This window comes from Myotis nattereri (genome assembly GCF_964212035.1).
Source record: "Myotis nattereri genome assembly, chromosome: X".
In the NCBI taxonomy this organism is placed as follows: domain Eukaryota; kingdom Metazoa; phylum Chordata; class Mammalia; order Chiroptera; family Vespertilionidae; genus Myotis; species Myotis nattereri.
This window is the reverse complement of record NC_138078.1, coordinates 49,845,351-49,869,648: the sequence shown is the minus strand read 5'-3', so window position 1 is coordinate 49,869,648 and position 24,298 is coordinate 49,845,351. Positions and strand designations below refer to the sequence as shown.

Genomic DNA, 24,298 nt, shown 5'->3' with positions numbered 1-24,298 from the left:
TGGCTCCACCCCCATGACACTGCTCCAGGGGCCAGGGGCCGTGAGACCTCGCAGCTCCGCTGATCCCAGGGCCGGGAGGCCTTGTGGCTTTGCTGATCCCAGGCCCTGGAGGCCTCTCCGCTCCGCTGATCCCGGGGCCAGGAGGCCTCACGGATCCATTGATCCCAGGGCTGGAGGCCTCAAGGCTCCGCTGAACCCAGGCCCCTGAGGCCTTGCAGCTTTGCTGATCCCAGGGCCAGGAGGCCTCTCGCCTCTGCTGATTCTGTGGCTGGGATGTCTCTCAGCTCTGCTGATCCCAGGCCAGGAGGTCTGCTGCTCTGCTGATCCTGGGGCAGTGAGGCCTCGCTGCTCTGCTTCTTTGGGGCTATTTGGCTTCGCTCCAATGCTTGGAGCCTGCATATGCAAATTAACCACCATTTTTTAGTTTCTATAATTGAAACATTGTATCTTTTGGAGCTGTTGCTTCAGGAACTCAGAGTTGGGCAGTGGCAGGCAAGGAACCTTGGCTTCCTCCATCGCTGAGGCAACCAAGCCTCCTGTTCGCTTAAGCTGCCTGGCTGCAGGCCGCCATCTTGGTTGGCAGTTAATTTGCACATTGCCCTGATTAGCCAATGGGAAGCGTGTCAGAGGTATGGTTAATTACCATGTTTGTCTATTATTAGATAGGATAGCTACACAAGTTGTTACCATTGGGGAAGCTGAGTAACAGATACACAGGATCTCTCTGTATTATTTCTTATAAATGTATGTGAAGCAAAAATTATCTTAAAACTTTTTATTTAAAAAATATGATATTTTTTGGTGTTCACAGCCACCTTTGCTCTCCAATGCCTGTGCCACCTCCAGCTCACCGAGCTCCAGCCAAAGGAGAGGGGAGGTAAGTAAAGAGGTCTCTATACAATGGCTCATACAAAGCAGACTGCCTGCAAATCAACTGGGGGTAAAGCACCGAGGAAGCAACTGGCTACCAAAGCCACTTCAAAGAGTGCACCCTCTATTGGAGGGGTGAAGAAACCTCATCGTTACGGGCCTGGTACCATGGCACTTTGTGAAATTAGACATTATCAGAAGTCACTGAGCTTCTGATTCTCAAACTTCCCTTCCAGTGTCTGGTGCAAGAAATTGCTCAGGACTTCAACACAGACCTGTGCTCCAAAGTGCAGTGACTTGTGTTTTGCAGGAGGCCAGTGAGGCCTATCAGGTTGGCTTTTTTGAAGACACCAACCTGTGTGCTATCCATGCCAAACGTGTAACAATTATGCCAAAAGACATCCAGCTAGCACGCTGCATTTGTGGAGAATGTGTTTAAGAATCCACTATGGTGGAAACATTTTATTCTTTTAAAAAAATTTCTCTTCTTCTTATTATTGGTAGTTCTGAATGTTAGGTTTCCCCACCCCCATGGGGTCAAAAGGTGCTTAAGTATATGTTGCAAGTTGAAAATAGGGAACAGAAATCAGGTATTGGCAGTTTTTCCATTTTCATTTGTGTGTGAATTTTTTAAAAATATAAATGTGGGGACATGAAGCATTAATGCAAGTCAAATGTTTCAGTGAATAAGTCTGAGCAGTTCAACTTTACAAAAATATAAATAAACCTGTTAAAATTTTCTGGACAATGCCAGCATTTGGATTTTTTTAAAACAAGTAAATATCTTATTGATGGTGACTAAATGGTGTTTGTAGCATTTTTTTCATACAGTAGATTCCATCCATTCACTATACTTTTCTAACTTAGTTGTCCTACATGCAAGTACATGTTTTTAATGTTGTCCGTCTTTTGTGCTGTTCCTGTAAGTTTTCTATTAAAATAAATTAAATTATAAAAAAATATATTTTTCAAATAATGTATTACTCTAATATTTTTCATTTTCACTTTTATTCTGTTAACCATGTGAAACATACTTATTCTGTATATCATAATTCCATTATATGGATTTCATAGGGGTGTAATCCTGTTGTTTGTTATTTTTGCCAAGTTTCACTCATAGTTCCTAGTGCATTTTATTTCTTTGAGTTGTGAGCTCAGTTTTATAAGATTTTTTGTTTGCTTGCTTGTTTGTTTGTTGTAGTTCTCTATGGCCTAGGTTGAAGCTTCATCCTTCCAGAGATAATCTACCTTTGTTTCTGCTAAGCACCCTAGGGCACTACCAAGCTGGGAACACTTTTTTTTGGTTGTAGATTTTCTGGACACACAAATAGTATGAATTTGAGTCATAACTCTTTGTGGTTATGAACTCTTAACAGCGACCTTACCTACTATTGTATACATACTAATGCTAAAGCTGAAACAGCTATGTTTGCTTGTTTTCTCATTTTATTTTCAAGTGGAATTTTTTCCTAGTCTATACTTTGCTAAGGGTGTGGTCTTTTGAGGATTCTTTTTTTTTTAATATATATTTTTTATTGATTTTTTACAGAGAGGAAGGGAGAGGGATAGAGAGTTAGAGACGTCGATGAGAGAGAAACATTGATCAGCTGCCTCCTGTACACCTCCCACTGGCGATGTGCCCGCAACCAAGGTACATGCCCTTGACTGGAATCGAACCTAGGACCTCTCAATCTGCAGGCCGACGCTCTATCCACTGAGCCAAAACAGTAAGGACTGGGGATTCTTATTTTTGTTTGTGATCGTCTTAATTCCTATTCCTCCTTTTACAAAGTCTGAAGGCCTTGTCTACTACATTTATATGTCCATTAATGTGCAAGATATCATTAACAAATAAAAAGACAAGTCACTGAGTGAGTAAAGGTTTTTGTATTACATATATACAACAAAAGATTTGTGTAATATTTCAAACCAATAAGAAAAAGGAAGATAACCTGAAAGAGAAATGAAGATATTCAAATGACCAGTAAACATATAAACATATACTCAACTTTATTAATCATCAGGGAAATATGAATTAAAATCAAAATGTGATAGTCCTACCTCTTAGATTGGCAAAAATATAAAAAATAATAAAATTAAGTGTTGACAATTATAAAATTAAATAGGGCAATTATAACTCTTATACACTGCTAGTGGGAGGGTAAATTTGTACAAAGTGTATAACACTTTGGAAAACTGTTTGTCAGTGTCTGCTAAAGCTCGGTATATACATATCTTAACATCTAGCAGTTCCACTTCTAGATATATGCCCAATAGAAATTATATATATATATATATATATATATATATATATATATATAGTCATCAATAGATATTATAAGACAAAAACACAATGCTTATAGCAGCATTATAGCGGCACTATTGGAATAGCCAAAAACTGGAAATAATCCAACTGTACATAAACAGAAGAAAGCAAAGATTTTATTATTAGGACATAAGAGTGCTAAGCAGAAATGAGAATGAATGAATTATTGCTATACACCACAACACGATGGATGGATCTCACAAACACCGTATTAGGTGAAAGGGGCCAGACATAAAAGAGTACATACTATATGACTTCATTCTATAAAGTTCTGAAACAGAAAAAAACAATCTATGATGTTAGAATTTAGAATAGAGTTTGGAAGACAGTGACCAGGAACAGGATATAGGTGGGGGATTTCAGGGTAATACTCTGTTTCTTGGTCTGGTTGTGCTCACTTTAAGTAAATTTATCAAGTCATACACTTAAGATATTAACTATGTACTTTTCTGTTTATGATATACTTCAATAAAATTTTACTTTAAAAATTGGATTGAAAAATAGAAAATGAATGTGCTCCAGGATTGGATATGGAAAAATAAGTCATGAGAGGACATTGGTATTTTAGCAATAAATTATGTGTTGTTTTTTATTTTGTTACTGTGTTACTTAAAAATTAGTTAATTGGCCGTAACTGGTTTGGCTCAGTGGATAGAGTGTCAGCCTGCGGACTGAAAGGTCCTGGGTTCGATTCCGGTCAAGGGCATGTACCATGGTTGCGGGCACCACTCCAGTAGGGAGTATGCAGGAGGCAGCTGGTCGGTGTTTCTCTCTCATTGATGTTTCTAACTCTATCTCTCTCCCTTCCCCTCTGTAAAAAATCAATAAAATATATATTTTTAAAAAAAATTAGGGCACTTGAAACTAAGGAGAAAATGAACAAATGGGACTGCATCAAAATAAAAAGCTCCTGCACAGCAAAAGAAACCATCAACAAAACAACAAGAAAGCCCACTGCATGGGAAAACATATTTGCCAATGTCCTATCTGATAAGGGCCTAATCTCCAAAATTTATAGGGAACTCATACAACTCAACAAAAGGAAGATAAACAATCCAATCAAAAAATGGGCAAAGGATCTAAATAGACACCTTTCAAAAGAGGACATTCAAAAAGCCAAGAGACATATGAAAACATTCTCAAAGTCACTAATTATCCGAGAGATGCAAATCAAAACAACAATGAGGTACCATCTCACACCTGTCAGACTGGCTATCATCAACAAATCGACAAACGACAAGTGTTGGAGAGGATGTGGAGAAAAAGGAACACTCGTGCACTGCTGGTGGGAATGCAGACTGGTGCAGCCACTTAGAAGACAGTATGGAGTTTCCTCAAAAAGTTAAAAATGGAGCTCCCATTTGACCCAGTGATCCCACTCCTAGGACTATATCCCAAGAAACCAGAAACACCAATCAGGAAGGATATATGCACCCCTATGTTCATAGCAGCACAATTCACCATAGCTAAGATCTGGAAACAGCCTAAGTGCCCATCAGTAGATGAATGGATTAGAAAACTGTGGTACATCTACACAGTGGAATACTATGCTGCTGTAAAAAAGAAGGAACTCTTACCATTTGCAACGGCATGGATGGAACTGGAGAGCATTATGCTAAGTGAAATAAGCCAGTCAATGAAGGAAAAATACCACATGATGTCATTCATTCATGGATAATAAAGACCATTATAAACTTTTGAACAATAGTAGATACAGAGGCAGAGCTGCCTCAAACATATTGTCAAACTGCAGCGGGAAGGCCGGGGAGGTTTGGGGGGCAAGGGGGGGGGTAAGAGATCAAACGAAGGACTTGTATGCATGCATATAAGCATAACCAATGGACATAAGACAGTGGGGTGTAGGGGAGGCCAGGGGATTGTCAAGGGCGGGAAAAAAAAGGAGACATATGTAATACTCTTTGTAATACTTAAGCAATAAAACAACACAAAAAAGAATTAAGGAACTGCAAAAAAATTAGTTAATTGTTTAATAGCTTAAATTATAAATAATATTAAAAGTAAATCCAAAAGACAAAACTGCATAGGGTGTTTTGTTTTTTTTAATCCTCACCTGAGGATATGTTTTATTGATTTGAGAGAGAGAGGCAGTGAGAGGGAGAGAGAAAGAGACATCAATCAGTTGCCTCCCACGTGCACCCCAACCAGGAATGGAACCCACAATCTGGGTATGTGCCCTGACTGGGAATCAAACCCACGACCTTTGGGACAATACCCCAACCAAGTCACCCAACCAGGCTAGGGCATTTTTAGTGATAAATGTGATATTTGGTGGTGTGCTTCTTCTCCAACAACAACAACAAAAAAACAAAAACAAAAAAACAAAAAAACACACACAAAAAGTAGTAAAAAAGAAACAAAACCAAAACTCTCCAACCTCTACTTGGATAGTAATCCATAGTTGCCTCCAGAGCATTTATAAAGTAGCATAAGCCCAGGGCTCTTCTTTAAAGCTCAGCTCTTTACTTTGGCTCTTTGGGATTTTACTTGACTCTTTTTGAGTTCAGCAATGTATTTAAAAGGAAATTTGTTATCTTTTATCTAGTATTTTTAGGTGTTTTGTGAGAGGAAGTTATTGTCAGGATGCCTCACATACAATAGTGCCAGAAATGGAAGGTGTAATCTCATTTCTGTGTTCTGATAACTCCCTAAGCCCCATCTCCTCCTGAATTTCACCCCTCATATCTAAGAATTATCTCATATATACTGTTTCACATTTTCAGTTAGATGTCTTATAAGCATCTCAAATGTACTGTGTTGAAAGTAGAATTTTCAAGTTTCCCCTCAAACCAGTTCCTCCCCCAGTCTTCCTCATCTCAGCGAATTGTGGTACTCTATATAGATGTATTACAGCCAGAAATCTGGGTTTAATCATGGGTGTCTCTTTTTACCTCACCCCCTAAATCAGCACATGTTGTCAAATCCACTCCAAATTATATGGCTAATTTCTTCACTGCATTTTTTCTCTACTATAACTCATTTCTAAGATCTCATTATATCTCGCCCAGGCTACTCCCATAGCCTCCTTACGTGTCTACATGCCCCCAATCTTGACTCTACACTGATTGAGTGGACTAATTGCATCAGTCTCCAGCTTAAAGACATGTTCATTCTCTTAGAGTGAAACTCTAACTCCTTATCATGGCATACAGTGTCCTAGACCACTGAGTCCAAACTTAAGGAGGACTGGTTAATTGGCTAGCACGTGGTCCTTCCATAAATGGGCATCTGATACCTGGTTCCAAAAGATTGTCACCTTGCCAAATGGAGATCCACTATTATCAGATCTTTTGATTTTTTCCCCAAGAGAACTAGAAATCTAGGTCTAGATATGTGATTGCCACCTCCTTTTTTTTAATCCTCAACCAAGGATATGCTTTTCATTGATTCTAGAGAGAAAGGAAGGAAGAGAGAGGGAGCAAACATTGATTGGTTGCCTCATGCACTGGCCCTGACTGGGAAATGAACCTGTGACACTTTGATGCATAGATGGAGTTCTAATCACTGAGCAACACTGGCCAGGGCAAGAGCTTACGATTTTTAATTATTGGTGATTAAAAACAAAATAAAACAAACAAACAGAAATAAGAGAAAACATTGTGCCAACCAAATCAAGCACCTCAGCTACTATTTTTCAACTAACCTTGGCTCTAGGTGGTCTGGGCCCTGTTTAACACTCCAGCTGGCCTTTTTTCTGATTCTGCTCCAGGCTTACTACAATAGCAGACACTGTCAATACTTTCTCATATCCCTTAGCTCTGACATTTCAATGCACTCTCACTCTCCCATGGCCAGCGGCTGCATCTTTGTGCCTGGTTGCTTTTTCTGAAGCCTTAGAAGATCCCTCTGCTCATGGAGAACTGCCATCAACCAATGACGCTATGAGTTGGAGATAAGTACTTCATTTCTCTTACTCCTTGAGTAGGGTAATTTTGAGACTTGTGTTTTTCCCATTTCCAAGAGTTTTCTTGAAGTATTAGGACTTTTACCCACTGGCAAATATGTTCCTGCTACAAGTCTCTTGCCTTTGCTGTTTATTCTGCTTGCATGTTCTTCTTTCATATGTTTGCATGGTTCATTCTCCTGTTTTATATTTCTCTCAATGAGTTATCATCTGAGCACTGCATCATGCACTCACCAGCAAAAGTCAAGTCTCTCCTTGTTCCCATTAATCACTCTTTAGCCACTTCCAACTCCCCCATCCCTTTTACCTCTGACTATCACCAACTATTATCTGTGTCTGTATATACATTTTTTCCCCTTAATCCTTTCACCTCTTTGTTTTTATCTCAGGTCAAAACTCACTTCTGCAGATAGGTCATCCAAGACCACCCAAACTATTATAGTTCCTCTCTCTCTTTCACAATCAGTTCTATTTTCTCCTTGGCCTATTTACTAACTGAATTTATATTATTAATTTACTTGTTAATGTGTGTTTACTGTCTATTTATGCTCAATATCAAATCCATGAAATCAGAAATCCTGCCTGGTTCCCTGCCTTATTATGAGTGCAGGGTACTAAATAAATTCTTGGAGTTCGTGTTCATTTTCCCCAGTACTCCCTCCCTTGATTCTCGGTTCTTAACCTGACCCCAAGGATACCACAAAGTTGGTGAAGGTGAGCAAAGCCACCTTTGTACTGGTGGGTAACCCAAACCATCTATCAGAATTATCTTATACTAGAGGCCCGGTGCACAAAAATTTGTGCACTCAGGGGGGCAGGGGGGGGGTCCCTCAGCCCGGCCTGTGCCCTCTCGCAGTCTTGGACCCCTCGGGAGATAACGACCTGCTGGCTTAAGCCTGCTCCCGGGTGGCAGAGGGCAGGCCCAATCCCTAGGTACATCCCCTGGTCGGGCTCAAAGCAGGGCTGATTGGGGAGTTGGGGCGCCGCCCCCTGTCATGCACAGAGCAGGGCGGATTGGGAGGTTGCGATGCCACCCTCAGTCACGCTCAGGGTAGGGCCGATTGGGGGGTTGGGGCACTTCCCCCTGTCACACTCAAGGCAGGGTCGATGGGGAGGTTGCGGTGCCACCCCCTGTCACGCACAGAGCAGGGCCCATCAGGGGGTTGGGGCGCTGCCCCCTGTCATGCACAGAGCAGGGCCCATCAGGGGGTTGGGGAGCTTCTCCCTGTCATGCACAGAGCAGGGCCGATCAGGGGGTTGGGGTGCTGCCCCCTGTCACACACAGAGCAGGGCCCATCAGGGGGGTTGGGGCTCCATACCCTGTCACGCACAGAGCAGGGCCGATCAGGGGGTTGGGGAGCTCCCCCTATCAGGCACAGAGCAGGGCTGATCAGGGGGTTGGGGCGCATCCCCCTGTCACGAACAGAGCAGGGTGGATAGGGAGGTTGTGGCCCCGCCCCCTGTCACACACAGAGCCTTAGGGCAATCAGGGGGTTTGGGCGCTGCCCCCTGTCATGCTGATCCCGGTGCCGGGAGGCCTCTCGGCTCTGCTGGTCCCCACGCTGGGAGGCATATTACCCTTTTACTATATAGGATAGAGGCCTGGTGCATGGGTGGGGGCCAGATGGTTTGCCCTGAAGGGTGTCCTGGATCAGGGTGGGGGTCCCCACTGGGGTGCCTGGCCAGCCTGGGTGAGGGGATGATGGCTGTTTGCAGCTGGTCACACACCCTTCAGGGTGAGGGTCCCCACTGTGTTGCCTGGCCAGTCTGGTTGAGGGGTTGAGGGCTGTTTTCAGGCTGGCGGTTGACTGAAGCTCCCAACTACTCCTTTTTTTCTTTTCTTTTTATTCTAGGCCAGCTTTAGCTCTGGCTCCAGCTCTTAGGCCTCTGCTGCTGAAAGCAGGTATCTGGTTTGTTTGGGTTCTATAATCGAAACACTGTATCAACTCCAGCTCTGAGATCCCGGCTGGCTGAAAGCAGGTTTCTGGGGTTTTGTTTAGCTTCTATATTTGTAACAATGTTTCAAACTGCAAGCTCAGAGGCTGGCAAGGAAGGCGGGGAACATTGGAGTCCTCCGTCACTGAAGCAAGCAAGCCTCTTGTTAGCTTCAAGCTGCCTGGCTGCTGGCCGCCATCTTGGCTGACAGTTAATTTGCATATTGCCCTGATTAGCCAATGGGAAGGGTAGCGGACGTACGGCTAATTACCATGTTTCTCTTTTATTAGATAGGATAATAAAAGGCAATATGCAAATTTACCATAATTACAAAACACTAGGTGGTCGCCTCCATGTGGACACAAGATGGCCACCGCAAGAAACCTGCAGGGGAGGGCTGTTGGGGACAATTAAGCCTGCAGGGGAGGGCAGTTGAGGGGACCCAGGCCTGCAGGGGAGGGCAGTGGGGGAAACCAAGCCTGCAGGGAAGGGCAATCGGGGGTGGACCAGGCCTGCAGGCGAGGGTGGTTGGGAGCAATCAGTACAGAAGGGGAGGGCAGTTGGGAGTGACCAGGCTTGCAGGGGAGGGTGGTTGGGGGGGGGGCAGCCCTGCAGGGAGGAGAAGTTAGGGGTGACGAGACTGGCAAGGGAGGGCACTTAGGGGCCACCAGGCCTACAGGGTAGGACAGTTAGGGTTGACTGGGCTGGCAAGGGAGGGCAGTTAAGGGCGATCAGGCCTGCAGGGGAGGGTGGTTGGGGGCAATCAGATCAGCAGGGGAGGACAGTTAGGGGCAAGCAGGTTGGCAAAGGATGGCAGGTTGACGCGACCAGGCTGGCAAAGGAGGGCAGTTAGGAGTGATGGGGCCAGCAGAGAGCAGTTGGGGGAGGTGAGGCCTGCAGGAGAGGGCAGTTGCAGGTGACGAGGGCTGCAGGGGAGTGCAGTTAGGGGTGACCAGGCTGGCATGGGAGGGCAGTTAGTGGTGACCAGGAAAGCAAAGGAGGGCACTTAAGGGTAATCGGGCTGGCAGGAGAGGGCAGTTAGGGGCAAGCCAGCTGGTAAAGATGGGCAGTTAAGGGTGACCAGGCTGGCAAAGGAGGGCAGTTAGGAGTGATGGGGCCAGCAGAGGGCAGTTGCTGGAGACCAGGCCGGCAGGAGAAGGCAGTTGCGGGTGACCAGGCCTGCAGGGGAGGACAGTTAGTGTTGACCAGGCTGGCAAGGGAGGACAGTTGGGAGTGACCAGACCAACAAAGGAGGGCAGTTAGAGGTAATCGGGCTGGCAGGGGAGGGCAGTTAGGGGCGACAAGGCTGGCACAGGAGGGCAGTTAGGGTTGATTGGGTTGGCAGAGGACAGTGGGGGGAAACCAGGCTTTCAGGGGAGGGCGGTTGGGGGCAATCAGATTGGCTGGGGTGGGCAGTTGGGAGTGAGCAGGCCTGCAGGGGAGGACAGGGGTGACCAGGCTGGCAGGGGAGGGCACTTGGGGGTGATTAGGCTGGCAGTGGAGGGCAGTTAAGGGTGACCAGGCAGGCAAAAGAGGGGAGGGCAGTGGCGGGTACTAGACCTGCAGGGGAGGGCAGTGGGGGAAGCCAAGCCTGCAGGGGAGGGCAATCGGGTTGGACCAGGCCTGCAGGGGAGGGTGGTTGGGGGCAATAAGTATGACAGGGGAGGGCAGTTGGGAGTGACCAGGTCTGCAGAGAGGGCACTTGGGCGGGGACCAGCCCTGCAGGGGAGAGAAGTGAGGGGTCACGAGGCTTGCAGGGGAGGGCACTTATGGGCCACCAGGTCTACCGGGTAGGGCAGGTGGTGGTGTGTGGGGGGGGACCAGGACTGCAGGGTAGGACAGTTAGAGTTGACCAGGCTGGCAGGGGAGGGCAGTTAGGGGTGATCAGGCTGGCGGGGGGTGGGGGCAGTTAGAGGTGAATAGGCTGGCAAAGGAGGGCAGTTTTGGGTGACGGGGCCAGCAGAGGGCCATTGGTGTTGACCAGGCCTGCAGGGGAGGGCGGATAGGGGCAATCAGATAAGCAGGGGTGGTTAGTTGGGGGAGACCAGGCCTGCAGGGGATGGTGGTTTGGGGCTATCAGTAAAGAAGCGCAGGGCAGTTGGGAGTGACCAGGCCTGCAGGGGAGGGCACTTGGGGGGGAACCAGCCCTGCAGGGGAGGGAAGTTAGAGGTCACCAGGCCTGCAGGGGTGGACAGTTAGGGTTGACCAGGCTTGCAGAGGAGGGCAGTTGGGGGTGACCAAGTCCACAAAAAGGGCAGTTAGGGGCCCTTTGGGCCAGCAGGAGAGGGCAGTTAGGGGAGACCAGGCTCGCAAAGGAGGGCAGTTAGGGATGATGGGTCCAGCAGAGGGCAGTTTGGGGCAAACAAGACTGCAGGGGAGGGCAGCTGCTGGCTACCAGGCCTGCAGCGGAGGACAGTTATTGGTGACCAGGCTGGCAGGGGAGGGTAGTTGGGATAGACCAGACTGGCAGGGGAGTGCAGTTAGTAGTGAGCAGGCAGGCAAAGGATGGCAGTTAGGGGTGAACAGGCTGGCAAAGTAGGGCAGTTTTGGGTGATGGGGCCTTCAGAGGAGGGCAGTTGGGGAGAAACAGGCCTGCAGGGGAGGGCAATGGGGGTAACCAGGGCATGAGGGCAAGGCATTGGGGGTGACCGGGCCTGCAGTGAAGGACACTTAGGGGTGACCAGGCTGGCAGGAGAGTGCAGTTAGAGGTGACCATGCCAACAAAAAGGGCAGTTAGGGGCAATTGGACCGGCAGGGGCGGGCAGTTAGGGGTGACCAGGCTGGCAAGGGAGGGCAGTTAGGGGTAATCAGGCTGGCAGAGGGCACATGGAGACGACCGGGCCTTCAGTGGAGGGCAGTTGGAAAGGACCCAGGCCTGCAGGGGAGGGCAGTTGGGGCAACCAGGCTGGCAAAGGAGGCATTTAGGGGTGACCGGTCCGGTAGAGGGCAGTTGGGGGTGATTAGGCCTGCAGGGGAAGGAAGTTGGGGGGGAAACCAGGCCTGAGGGAAGGGCAGTTAGGGGTGACCAGGCCTACAAAGGAGGGCAGTTGGGGGGGACCCAGGCCTTGAGGGGAGGGCAGTTGGGGGGAACCAGGCCTGCAGGGGAGGGCAATGTGTGGAACCAGATCTGCAGGGGAGGGCAGTTAGGGGCAACCAGGCAGCAGGGGAGTGCAGTTAGAGGTGTCCATGCCAGCAAAATATGGCAGTTAGGGGCACTTGAGCTGGCAGGGGTGGGCAGTTAGGGGTGACCTGCATGGCAAAGGAGGACTGTTAGGGGTGACCTAGCCGGCAGAGGAAAGTTGGGGATAACCGGGTCTGCAGTGGAGGGCAGTTTGGGGGGGACCCAGGCCTGCAGGGAAGGGCAGTTGGGGGTACCAGGTCTTCAGGGGAGGGCAGTTGGTGGGGACCAGGACTGTAGGGGACGGCAGTTGTAGGGGACCCAGGACTGCAGGGAAGGGCAGTTGGGGGTACCAGGCCTTCAGGGGAGGGCAGTGAGGTTAACCAGGCCTGTAGGGGAGGGCCGTTTGGGGGGACTAGGCCTGCAGGGGAGGGAAGTTGTGGGGGACCAGGCCTCCAGGGGAGGGCAGTTAGTGGTGACCAGCCTCACAGGGGCAGGCATTTAGGGGTGACCAGGCTGGCAAAAGAGGGCAGTTAGGGGCAACTGGGCAAACAGGGGAGGGCAGTTAAGGGCAACCAGGCTAGTGAGGGAGGGCAATTGGGGGGACCAGGCCTGCAGGGCAGGGCAGGGCAGTTGGGGGGGACCAGGCCTGCAAGGGAGGCTTGTTAGGGGCAATGGGGCTGGCAGGGGAGGGCAGTTAGGGGCAATGGGGCTGGCAGGGGAGGGTAGTTTGGAGTCACCAGGCTGGCAAGAGTTGGAAGTTATGGATTACCTGGCCATCAGGGGAGAGTAGTTGGGGGTGGCCAGGCCAGCAGGGGATGACAGGGGTGATCAGCTCCGCAGGGGAGGGAAGTTAGGGGTGACTAGGCCAGCTGAGGAGGGCAGTTATGGCCAATCAGGCTGGCAGGGTAGGTCAGTTGGGGGGGACCAGGCCTGCAGGGGAGGGCAGTTGGGGGCTACCAGGCTGGCAGGGGAGGGCAGTTAGGGTCAATTGGGCTGGTTGCAGAGCAGTTAGGCATCAATTAGGCTGGCAATTAGGGTGTTGTTAGGGGGTGATCCAGCTAACAGACAGAAGCCGTTGGGGGCAATCAGGCAGGCAGGCAGGCAGGCGAGCAGTTGGGAGCCAGCAGTCCTGGCTTTTATATATATAGACTAGAGTCCCGGTGGGATTGGGCCTAAACGGGCAATTGAACATCCCTCGAGGGGTCCTAGATTGGAGAGGATGCAGTCTGGGCTGAGGGACACCCCCCATCCTGTGCACAAATTTTGTGCACCGGGCCTCTAGTATCCTTATAAGTACCCATAAGTATATTTCAGTTATGAGTCCCTTTCCTCTAAGTTTTAGTGATCTCTTTGGGCTTTTTCTTCTTTGTATTAAAAATCCAAATTTGCTTTGTTTTCTGCTCTCACTCTTCACACTGGCATATTGACAGTTGGGGCTGAAACTGCCATGGCCAATTTCCTTCCCAGTCATTTCCTGCAAATCACCAGTGTCTCTCTCACTATTATTCTTCTGTTGAGGACATGCAGTCTGTTGTCTATAGTATCTGGCCTCACAGTCTGATATTGGGCATGTTTCGCACCCCCACCCTCACTTCCAGTTAAAGTCATCTTGATCAGATCGGCAAGTCTCCAGGCAACCACATTCTTCCCTAGTGAGATGCACTGGATCCCTAGCCAAAAGCCTATCATTCCAGGATCTTAAGCCATCATCCAAAAAAAATTTTTTTTTTTTCTACACAGCTCCAACAGTTTCCTGCATCTCCAGATGTGCTGGCTGCAGCCGCCCCCACACCTAGACTCAGGAGGCTTCTGACCTCCCAAGCTAGCCCTGCAGCGGCTGAAATATACACAAACCTATTTCCCCTGGTTCAGATGAGACAATATTGGAATTTCTCAAGAGGAAATTTGCTAGGAAACCAAGTGCAAAACAAAACCAGGGAGTGGGGGAGACATCAGAAAAAGAATAAAAAAGCTTAGGAAAAGATGATTACAGAGTCCTGATTCCTTATCCTGAGATAACTATAGTCTGACTGCAGATTGGCTTGGCTGGAAGAGCTAACTGGGCACACAGGATATGAGAATATAATCTTTCAACCTTTCCACAAAGGAGCAATGGGAATGGGGCTGGAGAGGGGCTTGCAGGAAGACAGAAAGAATCTTTGTATGTCTGGACTGTTTCATTCCATTCCATGGAAATGGTACCCAAGGAAATGTGTGGGGACTACTCCATCACCTCTAGGAGGAGCAGGCAACCCCCTCTACTAGCCCTTGTTTCTCTGGTAGCTGCCTGCTACTTTGCCCAACTTGTTTATTGGTTCTGATAGTTTTTAGTTGATCCTTTAGGGCAGTGGTTCTCAACCTTCCTAATGCCACGACCCTATAATACAGTTCCTCATGTTGTGGTGACCCCCCAACCATAAAATTATTTTCGTTGCTACTTCATAACTGTAATTTTGCTACTGTTTATGAATCGTAATGTAAATATCTAATACGCAGGATGTATTTTCATTGTTACAAATTGAACATAATTAAAGCATAGTGATTAATCACAAAAACAATATGTAATTATATATGTGTTTTCCGATGGTCTTAGGCGACCCCTGTGAAAGGGTCGTTCGACCCCCAAAGGGGTCGCGACCCACAGGTTGAGAACCACTGCTTTAGGGTTTCATATATACAAGATTATGTCATCTGCAAACAGAGGTAGTTTTACTTCTTTTCTACTCTGCATGTTTTTATTACATTTTATAACCTAATTGCCTTAGAACTTCCAGTACAATGTTGACTAGAAATGATGAAAGCAGGCATCCTTACCTTGTTCTTGACCTTAGAAGGAAAGCATTTAGTCTTTCACCATAAAGTTGATGTTAGTTGTGTTTTTTGCTAACTTTTTCAGGGACCCATGCTTTATTGTAAAGTTCTGCTATACTTGTTGCATTTTCTTATTTTTAGCCTCCTTTACTTTTTGTACATTTTCTTAAAAAAAAAAAAAAAGAAAAGGTCTAACCTGTCTTAAGTGGTAGAGAAATCAAGGGGGAAAGGCTTGATTTCATTCATATGTTCAGCAAGTATTTATCAAATACTTAGTATGTGCCAACAGTGCCCTAGGTTCTTGGGGATACAACACTGAATAAAATAAAGTTCCTATCATCATAGAGCTCAAATTCTAGTGATGAACTTACCAGGGGTGGGCAAACTTTTTGACTCGAGGGCCACAATGGGTTCTTAAACTGGATCGGAGGGCCGGAACAAAAGCATGGATGGAGTGTTTGTGTGAACTAATATAAATTCAAAGTAAACATCATTACATAAAAGGGTACGGTCTTTTTTTTTTTTTTTTTAGTTTTATTCATTTCAAACGGGCCGGATCCGGCCCGCGGGCCATAGTTTGCCCACGGCTGACTTAGACAATAAGTAAATTGACAAGATAATTACAAAGGGATATAAGTTCTGAGATGTAAGAATGTTGGGTGCTATGGGAAGGAAGGCCTACTTTATAGTAAAAGGTCAGGGAAGGCTTCTCTGGAAAGTTGCCATTTTGGCTGAGATCATGTCATCAGAAGAACTTGGACAAGAGTGTTCCAGCAGAAGGAGCAAGTCCAAAGGCCTTAAGGCAGGAATAAACCTGATGATTGGGGTGCAAAGGCAACTAGGAGGCAGCCCAAGGTGGCTGGAGTAGAGGGAGGAAGGGGGAGAGTGAGAGATGATGAGGACAAAGAAGCCACAGGTAAGGATGCTGGAGTTTCCTGAGTGTGATGGGAAGGCATTGGAGTGTCTTAAAAGGGATACTGTGATCTAAGTTGAGAAAAACCCTCTGGCTGGTATAACTGCACATACCCTGGCTCTCAGGCTTTGTGAAGGCCAGGGTTCCTTGGAGTTGGTTCAGAAAGTCAGGGTAGTTAAAGAGCTCCTACTCACCTCTGCAGCCTCCCCTCAAATAGCAACCAGAAGGATTCTTCTAAAACATCAGTCCAATCATGCCCCACTTCTTCTCAAAACTCACCTATTGCTCCCTATTTCTCTAAAAGTAAATATCCTCAGCCCTCTTCAAGGCCCTACAAAATCTGACCCTTCCCATGCCTCGCTGCCCTCCTCACCACTCTCACCCTCGCTCTCCTGCAGCCATACCAGCTTCCTTGGCTTTTCCTCAAACAACTCAAGCATGCTTGCACCACAGAGCCTCTGTCCTGGCTGCTTTTTTTTGTCTGGCTCCATTGTCTGGAATGCACTCCTCCAGACATCTGCTCAAATACTGTCTTATCAGGAAGGCTTTCCTTGACTGACACCGTTTTCTCTCTGACCTAATCCACCACTCTCACTCTGCTTGCTGTACTCCAGCCACATTGGCTTACTTGCTGTTGTCACTTGAGCTCAGAAAGTGTACTCTCACCTGAGGGCCTTTGCTACCACCTCCTTTGCTCCAGGGAAAATGGCATGCATTTAGGTACAATACCAGTGGGACAGAAACTAGGGGTCAGACAAAAAGAAAGGTGTGAAGAAGAAGGTGGCAGGCTGAACCTAGAGTGATTATCTGAGTCAGTCATCTACCATATGATGGTTATAGAAGCTTTTGTGCTTTCTTTTGTCTATTGTTAATTTTTAAGTTTTGTGATCATAAAAGCAATGATATTTATAATTAAAGTTTAAAAAATGATGAATGTAATAGTCTGGAAGTTTCTCAAAAAGTTAAAACTAGAGTTACCATATAACCCAACAATCCCACTCTTAGGTATCTACCCAAGAGAAATACAAACAAAGACTCTACACTAATATTTATAATAGCATTATTCATAATTCCCAAACAGTAGAAACAACTCAAATGTCCATCAACAGAACAGATTAATGGATTAAAAAATGTGGTATAGCCATGAAATGGAATATTATTCAGACATAAAGTGGAATGAAGTGCCAACACATGTTACGACACATTAACTTTGAAAGAGGCAAGTCATAAAAGGCTGTGTATGATAAGACCTGTTTATATGATTGTATAGAGACAAATTCATAGAGATTAGTCAGAAAGTTGATTAGGGAGTGACTTCTAATGGGTATGTGGTTACTTTCAGAGGTGATGAAATGTTCTAAAATTGCTTGTGGTGATGGTTGCATAACTTTGTGAATATACTAAAATCCACTGAATTGTATACTTTATTTTGTTAATCCTCACCTGAGGATATTTTTTCCATTAACTTTCAGAGAGAGCGGAAGGGAGGGAGGAAGGAAGAGAGGAGAGAGAGAGAAACATCAATGTGAGAGAGACACAGCGATTGGTTGCCTCCTGAATGTGCCGCAACTGGGACCAGGGATTGAACCTGCAACCCAGGCACATGCCCTTGATCTGGAATTGAGCCTGCGACCTTTTGGAGTGTGGGCCGATGCTCTAACCACTGGCAACACCATCCAGGGCATGAATTGTATACTTTAAAAAGGATTAGTTTTATGATATATGAATAATATATGAATAAAGCTTTATCAAAACAAGGAACATATGGAGATTTAAATAAAAATCACTTAATATCCTACTACCTCAAGGTAACACCTATGGCATTTTTGTGTAGCTTATATATCCCTATTTATCTACTGGTAAATAGATGTAGATATATAACTGCAAAATGGTAAACATAAGATATATAAATTTTATTTGTTATATTTATTACAATGTGAGCAATTTACAGACCATTAAATATTTTCTTAAAAGTATGCTTATAATGGTTGTTTATTTCTCAAGTATCAAAGTTTTCTCTTCAAGAGTCATACCCTTTGGTATATTTTGGGGGAGGAAAGGAGACTCATCTTATGCCCACCACTGAGTCCTACACTGAGCACTACTTTTCTGTTCCACATGCTTATCCCTGCTACTATTTCCCTTGCTTTACCCTGTTACCTCCTATAAGTCGTGAACTATAGTTTCCCCTGATTTAATGTTGATGTGTCTACACAGGCCTCAGTGAGTGGGAAAATAGGGCACAGGACACACCCATTGAAACCCTGCCCTTTCATTCAACACTAGAGGCCCGGTGCATGAAATTTGTGCACTGGGGGGGAGGTGCGTTCCTGAGCCCGGCCTGCGCCCTCTCACAATCCAGGACCCCTTACTCCTTACCACCCACCTGCTCACTGCTTCTTAGTGCTGTTGCGAAGGTGGGAGAGCCTCCTGATGCCACCACTGCACTCGCCAACAGTAAGCCCAGCTTCTGACTGAGTGGCGCTCCCCCTATGGGAGCACACTGGTTGAGCATCTGCCCCCTGGTAGTCAGTGTGCATCATATTGACCGGTCGTTCTGGTCATTCCACCGTAAGGTTGCTTAGGCTTTATTATATAGACTAGAGGCCCGATGCACAAAATTCATGCAAGGGGCTCAGCCCTCTCAGCCCCGGCTAATGCCACCCTCTGTGGGGAGATCGATCCCAGTTCTGATGATCCCAGGATTCAGGGTAATGCCCTTCACCCCCAACACCAGGTTTTGTCTATGTTGCTATAGAATGTCATGTAAATTTTGGGTTAATGGCATTTCTAATGTATCTCCTAACTTCCTAAGGGATTAGGGTTGGGAGGCAATTAGGTAATGGAAAGATAGTTTGTTCTTTACATCTAGGCTGGTAGTCCTTTCAGGAAAGATTCCATGCTATTTCTGGTCACATTACATCTGTGTCCTGATAGAAAAGGCCAACACCACCATTTTCTGACTCTACCAGAAAGGTCAGTAAGTTATTATTCCATCACATTCTCCTAATACTTCTTCATAGATGAACAATCTCACCCTGAGACCATGATTCCAAGAGTGACTCTACTAGCCCAGACCATTGAACCAGCCAAAGTCCTAGATGTCCTATACTTAAGAGCCCGCTGGTCATATGATACAAGGACTAGTGTAGACTGCACCTAAGGCAGGTGATGAGGAGCCAGTGCATAAGGATATGGGTTAGAGAGAGAGAGAGAGAGAGCTATTTCTAGATGACAGTAGCTTAGTGAGCAGCTCACAAGAAGAGACTGTGCTGCATGGCCTGAACCAAAACTGGAAAATATTGAGCTACTAGTGACAGGAAAATGGGGTAGGTTCAGGCATAACTCTCATTTTATCTGAGCCTCAAATTGAGTCATAAGATGTACTGGCTCTCAGAGAAACTGTGGATAGGGTGGTGGTATCCTGTTAAAAACAAATGTATTGGTGGTTTTGGGGGTATTGGGGAACTGGATCTAGTAGGCCCAGCTATTGACCTGGCCCAGGCCTGCCCTAGTCCTGGCAGAGTTTATTACTGAACATCCCAATCTTTCTCATGCCAAACTGCACACAGAAAATGATAACATTTGTATGGTGCAGTGGGGTAAATGGAGATGACTCATAGTCAGAGGTGACTGGTCCAGGTTCAACTGCCTCAGGTTCTGCCTAGCTACCTAAAGACTGAGGGGATTAATATATGCATTGCAGCACATTGCCTTTATTGAAGGGCATTTTCTTCTGATGGCACCCATACACTTAAAGCTCAGAGTTAAATAATATATACCACCACTTCCTGGACCTGTGCCTGCTTGACCTTAGACGTACCTATCTTGAGACTTTCCAACTTATTTTTTTCTGAAGCAATTGAGACCCTGAACTTCACCTATAAGCGCTGCCAATGTTATCTTTGGGCCAAGCTTGTGGCCATAAAATCCACTTTGCCAACTAAGTTATCACCTACTTGAGTGGTATTTTCAGAACAGGAGATGGTAATTCTAGTTCTATATTAAAACTTCAAGGGATTTTGTGGTCTTATAGTCAGTATGCCCATCTTGAAAAATGAATGTACTCACACTCTGATTCAGGAGTCCACGCTCAAGGACTCCACATATAAAACCTATGGCAGTGGTTTATTAAATATTCAAATTCCTCTACTCCGGCACTAGCTTTTTTTGTAAAAGATTAAGAGAGATTTCAGGTGATGGCAGGTGTCCAGTGGTTAAGGCACTGGTATTGTGAGATGAGCCCAAGTATTTATAAACCTCCACCTGGTGGTTTATAACCTCATTTGAATTAGAAGGGTGAAAAATGTCATTTCAGAACCACTGAGGGGGTAGGGAGTAATATAAGATATGTTATTAGTCATATAATTGGAATGAATTAGCCTTTATTGTTCTTTCATTAAAACAATGGAATCTTTTATTCTTGTTGGATCTAGGGCCCTAAGTTTATATTTATTTCCTCTCTAAACCAGTTTCCCCGGTTTAGTTCTTGGTTTGAGTTACATTACACTACTACAGCAGCACCACCTGCAGGTCACAACAAAGAAATGCATATTGATGGTTTAGGATTTGAAAGTTAGAATTCTGATTAAGAGATCTAGACTAGTAGTTTCTTAGTCTTGCTGTGCTTCAGAATAGCTGAGAAGCAAAAAACAAACAGCCAAGCAAAAAAACTATAAAAACAAACAAAGAAATTATCAGGCCTAACAAGATCTCCTAAATCAGAAATTCTGTGGATGAGGGCTGGAATTAATTTTTTCAAATTAGTTCTGATGTCACTGGCTTTTGGGAATCACTGGTTTGGTTGACAGTGAAAACATGCCTGCAGTACTTGAATAGCAAACCCCCAAGTGATCATGGACATACAAGCTAGGGGCTTACAGGCCACATTACAAGTTTATAACCCATGTCTCAAACTTGAATCATGATTCTCATGATTTGCATGAGGCAGGAAGGCATAATTTGGACTATGGGTGCAGCTGATAATTTTTTTTTCCTCTTAAATTTTTTTTCTTTTACAGTAACACATAAAACTTCTAGTTTATGATCCAGTTTGTAAGGAGCTCAGAAGTCACCACATCACCCTAACAATAAGTTAAAACAGTGGTTCTCAACCTTCTTAATGTCGCGACGCTTTAGTACAGTTTCCTCATGTTGTGGTGACCCCCAACCATAAAATTATTTTCGTTGCTACTTCATAACTGTAATTTTGCTACTGTTATGAATCGTAATGTAAATATCTGATATGCAGGATGTATTTTCATTGTTACAAATTGAACATAATTAAAGCATAGTGATTAATCACAAAAACAATATGTAATTATATATGTGTTTTCCGATGGTCTTAGGCGACCCCTGTGAAAGGGTCGTTCGACCCCCAAAGGGGTCGCGACCCACAGGTTGAGAACCACTGAGTTAAAAGATGAACAAACTGAAAATTCAACAACTCTTTTCACTTTGGTCAGAGAAGTGAGATCAGTCATAGGGAAAACTGCTGCCACCCAAATTGGACAGACAGACAGTCAGATACAGAGAATCACAACTTTACCAGAGCAGAAACTTATGAGCAGGAACCTTTGGGGGGATAACAGAACTGCAGTTGATGAATTTCTGGAGCTCAGAGTGACAAATCCAAGAGTTAAAACTCCCAAGGGGACTCAGTCATAATGGAGCCCAAATATTTTTGAGAAATTTAGTTCCAGGAGTTCTACCAGGTTCTCATAGTGAAGATTGAAGAAAATTCCCTCATGCTTCCAAAAGATGGAGAGGAAAAGAAACCATTTTGAAATATGCCAGACCATTCTATTCTTCTGAACAAGGCCTGCCTTCAGGACACACTATTTAACCAGAGGCTAACCTGTGCTGGGATATTAGCAGAGCTTAACCTACATAGAGAAGGGAAATATCTAATTGCAGCCCCTTGTAGCCCTCCTGTCCCACTTAAGGGAGGGGGAGGACTGAAAAGCACTAGTGAACTTCACATTCCAGAAGCATAGGTTCACCAAAAGATTGAGATCTAATTATAGGACCACGGAAGACTTCCTCTCCCCCTACACCTTACCACTACATTACTAAAGGCCTATTTACAACAGTTCCTTTTACTCAGTACATCATGCCCACCTTTCAACCAAAATATTATAAGGCATAATGAGAGGCAAAAACACAGTTTGAAGAGACTGATCAAGCATCAGAAGTAGATCCAGATATGGTAGGAATGTTGGAATTATCAGACCAAGAATTTTTTCAAAACTATGATTGATATGCTAAGGGCTTTAATGGAAAAAGTAGATAGCATGTAAGGATAGATAGATAATATAAGGAGAAATACGGAAACTCTTTTTTCTCTATTTTACATACTTTCTTTCCCCCTGTCACTATTTAAACTCCCTCTACCCTTTCCCACCTTCACCCACCCCTGCAACCTGCAATTACCACACTGTTGTCCATATCCATGGGTTCTTTCCCTTTTTTTTCCTTTTTTGTTCAATCACTCCAACCCGCCTAGGTACAGCCCTCCACCAGAACTGTCTCCCTGCTTTCTATCTATGAGTCTGTCTCTATTTTGCTTGTTAGTCTAGTTTGTTCATTACATTCCACAGGAGTGAAATCATATGGTACTTATCTTTCTCTGATGGGATTATTTTACTTAACATAATATTCTCCAGGTCCATCCATGCAATCACAAAGGGTAACTTTTTCCCCCCTTTCTATGGACATCTAGTATTCCATTGTGTAAATGTACCACAGCTGTTTTATCTACTCATCTACTGATGGACACTTGGGCTGCTTCCAAATCTTGGCTATCCTATATAATAAAGAGGTAATATGCAAATTGACTGTCATGCCCTTGCAGAAGATGGCTGCCCCTATGTGGTCACAAGATGGCTGTCCCAATGTCATCACAGGATGGCTGCCACAAGATGGTAGGCAGGGGAGGGCAGTTGTGGGTGATCAGGCCAGCAGGGGAGGGCAGTTGAAGGCAATCGGGCTGCCAGGGGAGCAGTTAGGCATCAATCAGGCTGGCAGGGGAGTGGTTAGGGGGCTATCAGGTTGGCAGGCAGAAGCAGTTAGGGGCAATCAGGCAGGCAGGCAGGCGAGCAGTTGGGAGCCAGCAGTCCTGGATTGTGAGAGGGATATCCAACTGCCAGTTTAGGCCCTATCCCTGTGGGCCCGAGGAGTCCCAGATTGGAGAGGGTGCAAGCTGGGCTGACAGCCCCCCCCCCAGTGCACGAATTTCGTGCACTGGGCCTCTAGTTGTAAATAATGCTGAAATAAACATAGGGGTATATATATATATTATTTCAAATTAGTGTTTTGGGTTTCTTAGGATAAATTCCTGGAAGTGGAATTGCTGAATCATAAGGCAGTTCCATTTTTAATTTTTTCAGGTAACTCCTATACTGCTTTCCACAGTGGCTTCACCAGTCTATATTCCCACCAATAGTGCACAAGGGTTCCCTTTTCTCCACATCTTCACCAGCACTTGTTGTTTATTGATTTATTGATGTTAGCCATTTTGACAGATACTAGGTAATATCTCATTGTGGTTTCAATGTGCATGTCTCTGATGATTAGTGACATATGTTTTTATATGCCTATTGGCCATCTGTATGTCCTCTTTGGAGAAGTGCCTATTCAGGTCCTTTGCCTATTTTTTTAATTGGATTGCTTGTGGATTTTTTGGTGTTGAGTTTTATAAGTTCTTTATAAATTTTTGATAGTAACTCTTTATCAGATGTATCAGCAAATATGTTCTCTCATTCAGTGGATTGCCTTTTCATTTTGTTGATGGTTTCCTTTACTGTGCACAAACTTTTTAGTTTGATGTAGTCCCATTTTTTTCTTTCCCTTGTCTGAGGATATATATCAGAAAAAAATATTGTTATGAGAAATTTCCAAGATCTTATGATTTTTATGATTTTTATGATTTTGAGTCTAACATTTGAGTCTTTAATCCACTTTTAGTTTATTCTCGTGTGTGGTGTAAGAAGGTGGTCTAGTTTCGTGTTTTATTGTTTCGTTTTGTTTTGGGTTTTGGGGTTTTTTTTTGCACATAGAGAAATGGAAATTTTAAGAAAAATAAAAAGAAATTTTAGAGATCAAAAACACTGTAACCCCCTTTGATGGGTTCATTAATAGACTAGACTTGTCCTTCTTCAATATTGGATTGGTTATTCTGGCTCTTTTAACTCTTCATATAAATTTTATAATTAGTTTGTCAATATCCACAAAATAACTCGCTGGGGTTTGATTGGGATTGCATTGAATCTGCAGATCAAGTTGGGAAGAACAGACATCTTGACACTATTGAGTCTTTCGATTCCATGAACATGTGATATCTTTCCATTTTCTTAGGTCTTTGATATCTTTATTAGAATTTTGTAGTTTTCCTCATTTAGC

The 24,298-nt window shown here is 45.0% G+C and overlaps 1 pseudogene across 1 annotated transcript; it reads left to right on the top strand.

Annotated features, from left to right (window-relative positions):
• The first annotated feature begins 900 nt into the window (after positions 1-900).
• Positions 901-1,309, top strand: LOC308511685 (histone H3.3C-like; annotated as a pseudogene). The gene has a single exon. The product of its transcript is annotated as a histone H3.3C-like (transcript).
• Positions 1,310-24,298: the final 22,989 nt, after the last annotated feature.